Below are 6,919 nucleotides of genomic sequence, written 5' to 3' on the forward strand. Positions count from 1 at the left end.
CTCTAGTAATAAGAGAAATGCAAATCAAAACTACCCTAAGATTTCATCTCACCCCAATTAGAATGGTGATTATCAAGAACACAAGCAACAATAGGTGTTGGAGAGGATGTGGGGAAAAAGGTACACTCATACATTGCTGGTGGGGTTGCAAATTAGTGCAGCCAATCTGGAAAGCAGTATGGAGATTCCTCAGAAAGCTTGGAATGGACCTACCATTTGACCCAGCTATCCCACTCCTTAGCCTATACTCAAAGGACTTAAAATCAGCATACTACAGAGATACAGCCACATCAATGTTCACAGCTGCTCAATTCACCATAGCCAGATTGTGGAACCAACCTAGATGCCCTTCAGTTGATGAATGGATAAAGAAACTGTGGCATATATACACAATGGAATATTACTCTGCCATGAAGAATTATAAAATCATGGCATTTGCAGGCAAATGGATGAAATTGGAGAATATCATGCTAAGTGAGATAAGCCAATCTCAAAAAACTAAAGGAGGAATGATCTCACTGATAAGCGGATGAAGCCATAAAATGGGGGGTAGGAGTGGTTAGCGTTAGGGTTAGGTTAGGTTTAGGGTAAGGGATAAGGAAGGTGGTAAGAACGGAGGAAGAAATGACTATTTAGAGGGAAAAGAGGGGTGGGAGGGGTGGGGGGGAAGGGAAAAAAATAACAGAATGAATCAAACAACATTGCCCTATGTAAATTTATGATTTTTAATAAAAAAAATCAGTGTAACCATCTAAAAAAAAGTATTGCTTCCCCATTGACATAATATGAAGTCCTCGACATTAAAAGTATTTATATAAAAAAATATTAACCATTTATTTTTGCTTAATATTTGTAGTAATTAATGTTCCTAAATTGGTCATCCAAGACACTAAGCATAGCAGAAGAACTTAGTAACGGGGAGTATTAAGAGTAGCCATCAGTCATTTTAATGTAATTCCAGGAATATTAAAAGCTTGTAGAATTTTGCCATTACATGCCCATTCTTCATTTGATAACTAGTATGAGTTGTTTCCCTGTGAAAATCAGTTCAAAGGGGCTCTAATAGTGCTACTCTTAAGCCTCATGTTCTCATAATACATTACATTTTTATTCAAAATAGTAAAATAGAAATAAATATAATTTAAAAAAATGATTAGCATTTCATTAGAACACAGTTACATATACTTCTGTGTAGTAAGGAAGTTAGAAGATGAAGCAAGGTATCATCATTTCAGACATAAGAGTTTGTTAGCAATGTCCACTCTCTGTCCCTGCATATACACCATGGAAAGATTTAATATTCGTATCAATGGTGAGCATTGCATGCCTTGTCTATGGATCGTTTAAAACAATTTACCAAACTGTAGTGAGATTTTTGATAGGATATATGTTTTAGAAGAAGAATAAAGCCGAAAGAAAGAAAAAAAAAAAAAAAAGAAAAGAAAAGCTGTTATCTCTACAACCAATGTTCATAAGTGTGGCTCACTCCTTCCTTGGTCTCAGCCCAAAAATTAACTCTAAAGGATAAAATTCATAAATCAGGAACTATATGCACTAGGAATTACAACCAAAGTATGGCATAATCCTGTCATAGTTTGACAATAAAGTAGCTAGTTAGAAGTCATATTAAGTGGAACCTAGTTGTGTATGCCAAAGACTAGACATTAGACTTAAAATGCCACTGTTGTTTTATATGTGCTTTATAGCATCACTGTATAGACATCTCTCTCTTTTTTGAGCAAAACCATATTTATTTATTTTTATTGACTTAAAACATAAAGTTATTGAACATACATTGTGTGCCAGCCTTATGCGTTAACCATGTGTATACAAAAGCAAATGCCATGGGTCCCTTTTTTCAAAGCGTCTAGGCAAGGAAAGAGATGCATACACATGTGTACACGTACCAAATTAGCTTTAAAGAAGAATGAAATTATGGCATTTGCTGGCAAATGAAGTTGGAGAATATCATGCTAAGTGAAATAAGCCAAACCCCAAAAAACAAAGGAGAAATGTTTTCTCTGATATGTGGATGCTAATTCACTATACAGGGGGCAGGCTAGGGAAGAATAAAGTTACCACATATTAGGTAAAGGGGAGTGAAGGGAGGAGAAGTGTTATGGGGGTAGGAAGGATAGTAGAGTGAAACAGACATTATTACCTCATGTACATACACATATACATGATCGATGTGATCCTACACTATCAGAAAAGTGAGAAATTACATTTTCTCTCTCCTTTTTTTTTTCTTTTTTGTGGTGCTGGGGATCAAACCCAGGGCCGTGTGCATGCAAGGCGAGCACTCTACCGACTGAGCCATCTCCCCAGCCCTACATTTCTCTTTTAAGAGAGCAAATTTAACCTTATCATTCTCTTCACAGATCTGGTAGCAACTTCATCTCATTGATATATTCCAAAATTGGCATTGAAGAGAGAATTTTCCATTGGAAAGGTCTAGCTGGCCAGTCCTGACTGCTCCATTGGCAGAGGCTGTTTTCCCACATCAATGGTAGATAGTTTTCAAGCTTTTATTAGGATCCAAGAAAGGAAGAGATGACTAGAAGCAGGAAAGTTTTACTCTTGGCCACTGATGAAGGTTCAGTTTCCAGTTTCTAGTTTTCTATCAGGGAGTAGTCTTACGTTAAAATGTCCTTGAAGGACATTTTATTAGAAGACAATTGTGCAACATTAGAGTAGGAGATATTCTCTGGCTCTTTTTCCCTCATGAACACCCATGGTAAATACAATAGTAATAAAAATTTATGCATTGCATTACAATCATATCTGGTTGCTCCTTAAATTCTCTTAACACACTAGTGTGTTAATCCAGACCAAGCTTTGTCTCCACTTAAGATAGCTTACTAAATCCTTTATCTACAAGAGAAAGTCTAAACTCTTAACAATAAAGGACCTTAAAGGAGTAGAATGGAAAATAAAGAAATAAAGTTGAACATCATTATAATTTCTTATTTGCATCTGTTTCCCTTCCAGATGTGTGGTCCTCAAGTCCATAATTATGGTCCAGTCCTGTCTTTGCCATTTGCCATTCATGTAACTTGGAAAAAACAGCTTAATGTTTCCACACAAGGAAACTGAGTTTCAGAAACATTTACTGATGTCTCCAAGGTGGCACACAGGGAAATGGCAGCAATGAGATTGGGACCCAGTCAGTTTGACAGCAGAACTGAGCTTCTATGCGTTCCTGAGTCACTGATGTTAATAGCAATTGAGACATTGTAGAAGTTCAGTACTAGTTCATTGTCATTATTATTAGTTCCTTTCCCACACAGAATCCAGAGTAAGCAACTACCAGCACATAATCAACATTCCAAGTATCTTGAGTTGATGATGGAGTCAATTACATCCATTTCTCAGATGAGAAAACTGAGATGCAGAGAGGCTAAATGGCCTGCAGTTAAAGGATTAGAAAATGGCAGAGCTAGGATTTGAATATAGATCCTGTGATAGTTAGTCCAGTGTTCTTGCCATGTCACCCACTCATCAGATTTTTTAATTTGTAATTGTGGAGAGATAATTGTGAATAAAAAAATGAACATTTAAATTTTCTAAGAGAAGAGATTTCTTAAGAGAAAATCCCTCTTACTTCTCTATTGGTAGATTGAAAATTACTATTGTTTTTAAAAAATTCACTATTGTAGTTTATAATCAAGATTTTAAAATAAAAATCTATGCTTCCTTATGGATGAGTAAAACCAGATTTTATCGAGTAGCAAGAATTAGAAACATGAGACACTTTATGGTAAATATAATGGAAATCTATTTTTTATTGACTCATTCCTTAGAATATCAGAATGAAAGTATATATGTGTGCTTATGTATTATTCGCCTAACTACTTTTCTTCCCTTTAATGCTTAGGTCACTTAAAAATATGGAGGCAAGCCTGGAATTGACAGTGCATTTCTTAGCCTTTGACCTGAACAGAAGAAAGGCACAGCCGAAAGAGTCAAACTGAGTTCTCAGCAAAAGCAAATGTATTTATTGGAGTTTTTTCTTCTTATTATTCTTTTCAGAAACCCATACTCATCTAACAACGAAAGTGAGTACAGACTTAAGCTTTAAAAAAATGAAAGGAAAAGAGCTTCCCCCTCCCCAGTGCTTATAACACCCTATTAAAAGCTTGAGAATAAAACTTTCTTCCCTATCAATGTTGCTTTTTTTTTTTTCCATTAAGCAAATATTGATTTCCCCTTCCCCTTTTATACGGGAGTCCAAATTACCATGGCTCTTTTGGAATTTGGTTTACTCCTTTGTGTATTAACAAGGCTGTTGTGAGTTGCCTGCTGCTAGGCAGCCAACAGGGGGTGCTCTCTGCATATTTTGATGAGGGGAAAAAAGATTGGATTCAAAATAATCTTTGATTTACTTTTTTTTTTAATTCCAGTGCAAAAGTAAAGACTATAGTTATTCTCATATGTATAGATTTTGTAAATATGTTCAGGAGCAAAGTGAGGAAATGCCTAGGTTGTGAAGGAGGCCTGAGGGAGAGCCAGTATTTATACATGAAATGGAGATTTGAGGTTCCAAGGGACTTGGGTCCCTGAATCATTTGGGTCATTGATCATCAATTACTCCTAAATTTTCTTGGCTATAATGACTAAATTTATTGGACAATCTATCAATTTCTCACTTTGTATAGGTACATGCAGAGTGAATAGTCAGAAAATATGTTCTAATTTTGTTTTTCCTGCATTCCTCTTAGCACGTCTTTCAGCACTCAGCTTCGGTTGCTCTGTGTCTAGAATACAGAATGGGATTGTGCATCCTTGCTGACAGTGTCTCCTATAAATAAACTTCTTGGTATCTGAGTGGCAAATAAAAACCATAACATCATTTTGGTATAATAAAAAAAAAAAAACCTGTTAAACAGCCATACATTGTAAGATTAAGGAAAAGTAGGGGAGAGGTTGTAGGATTCAAAGTAGTTCTTACCTACAGAGATTCAGAATCAGTTTGAATTGATATTTAATATGACATATTCAGATATTCTCTAATTGACATGTTTGAAAGGGCAAGTTTAAACTTGGATGGAAATTCAAAAGAAGTTGCTTAAACACCAGACGAATGCCAGCAGAAACAAGTTAGTTTGATTCATCTGCCTCTGAAGACAGAAGAAAAAGATCAGAGGTAACAAGCTCTCATTAGAAGAAAATATAGTATGTGGTCAGTCTTGTAAAATGTATCAGGCTACATCATCAGGAGATACCAAAGGCCATAGGTATGTATTGAGATATTTTAAAATAGTTAATACTGCTTACTGTTTATCAGGCTAATAAATAAGGTTTCCTATGGAAATTTAAAAGCCCTCATTTTGATTTACACAGCAGAGACCTCAGAAAGAGTGATGGCCATACTCATTATTCAACAAACACCGCAGGAAAAATGTGCATCTTAGAAATGTACTTTGTTTTCTCTTTCTGGAGTCTAAACAACTTCCAGCTAAAAGACATATTTTGATTAAGATAATATTTTTACCTAATCAATATTTTTTACCTCTGGGTTATTACTTCCTTGAAGGCTTCTCTGCCTTTTTTCTCCCCCTTTCTAAATTAGTCCATGTAGTTTATGAGAAATCATCAGCACTGCCATACGCCGCTGTTTACATTAAATCTTTCCCTTAATATTTACTGCTGGATGGCAGGGCTTGTCTCTAGCCTTTATGGTTTGGCATCAAATCCTGAAATGTGTATTTTATACTTAATTGGAGTGGGGATAGGAGCACAGGAGCAGAATTAACCATTAATGAAATAAGATTCCCGTTAACCAACTTGGATGGTTATATGCTTGAACACCCCTTGGTTTGAAACCATATCCAGCATGTTGTTACTAACTTGGTACGTGTTCCTAGAATCATGTACCGTTAGATCTATGTTCCATTGCCACAAAGGTGTCTAAAGGCTTACTCTAAATTTCTGTGCTTGCCTAATTGCAGACAGGTGATAAAGTGTATGAACCAGCACTTGACTGTGCACCACACTTGGAGGGGCATTGGTGCAGGTGTGAAGAAGGAAGGATCAGGTGTGCTCTGCCTTCAATTTTGCTGGCCTTTTCTATGCTCCGGCGTCCCTTGTTTCCTTAAACACTCAGTAGCTGCACATCTACACTCACACACTCAACTCATTCACATCTACACTCACACACTCAACTCATTCACATCTACACTCACACACTCAACTCATTCTATCATGTATAGGACTGCACATGCATATACACATGTGCACACACACAGATACATGACACTCTTGAATTTGAAGGAGTTTATTGATGATTCAGGAACCTGGGAACACCGGTGCTCGGGAGAGCCGGCTTATATTCCCTCCAGGAGGCGGAGGGTAGGGCCAATGTTAGTTAAGTGAGGATCAGGCGAGGAGCTAGCTGTCCAATCACTGTAAAGGTCCAAACAAAACAACAACAAAAAAAAAAAAACAAAAAAAAAAACAAAAACAAAACAAAAAAAAAAAAAAAACGAGCAGGCAGATCAGGAGCACTCAGGAACACAGGTGCACCGAGATGTGTGCGTGGACTTATTTGAATACGGCCAATGATAAAGCACCTGGTTGTGTTTATGTTAAGGACTTCCTCACCACGCCGTGATCAAAACAACTTCTGACTGGTTGCCAGGCGTCATCTTGGCGTAGTCCGCAAGGCCTAGCCCCCAACAGATACACACACACATGTAGTAGCAAAAATTCTAAAATTGAAACTCAATGATATGTGCTGCCTTGACATTTGGTGAAATTGGGAGGGCCTTGAATGACCTAACCATGAGTTTCCTTCTGTTGCTGCAGGTGATTTCTCCCAAATATGTCCTTATGAAAGGATAGGGCACAGGACCTGAGTGTCAGGTTTCAGTTTTCTACCAGTCCCTAGAATTATTCAAACAAGCCAATCACATCCTGG

This window comes from Sciurus vulgaris (assembly GCF_902686455.1).
Source record: "Sciurus vulgaris genome assembly, chromosome: 8".
NCBI classification, from domain to species: Eukaryota; Metazoa; Chordata; class Mammalia; order Rodentia; family Sciuridae; genus Sciurus; species Sciurus vulgaris.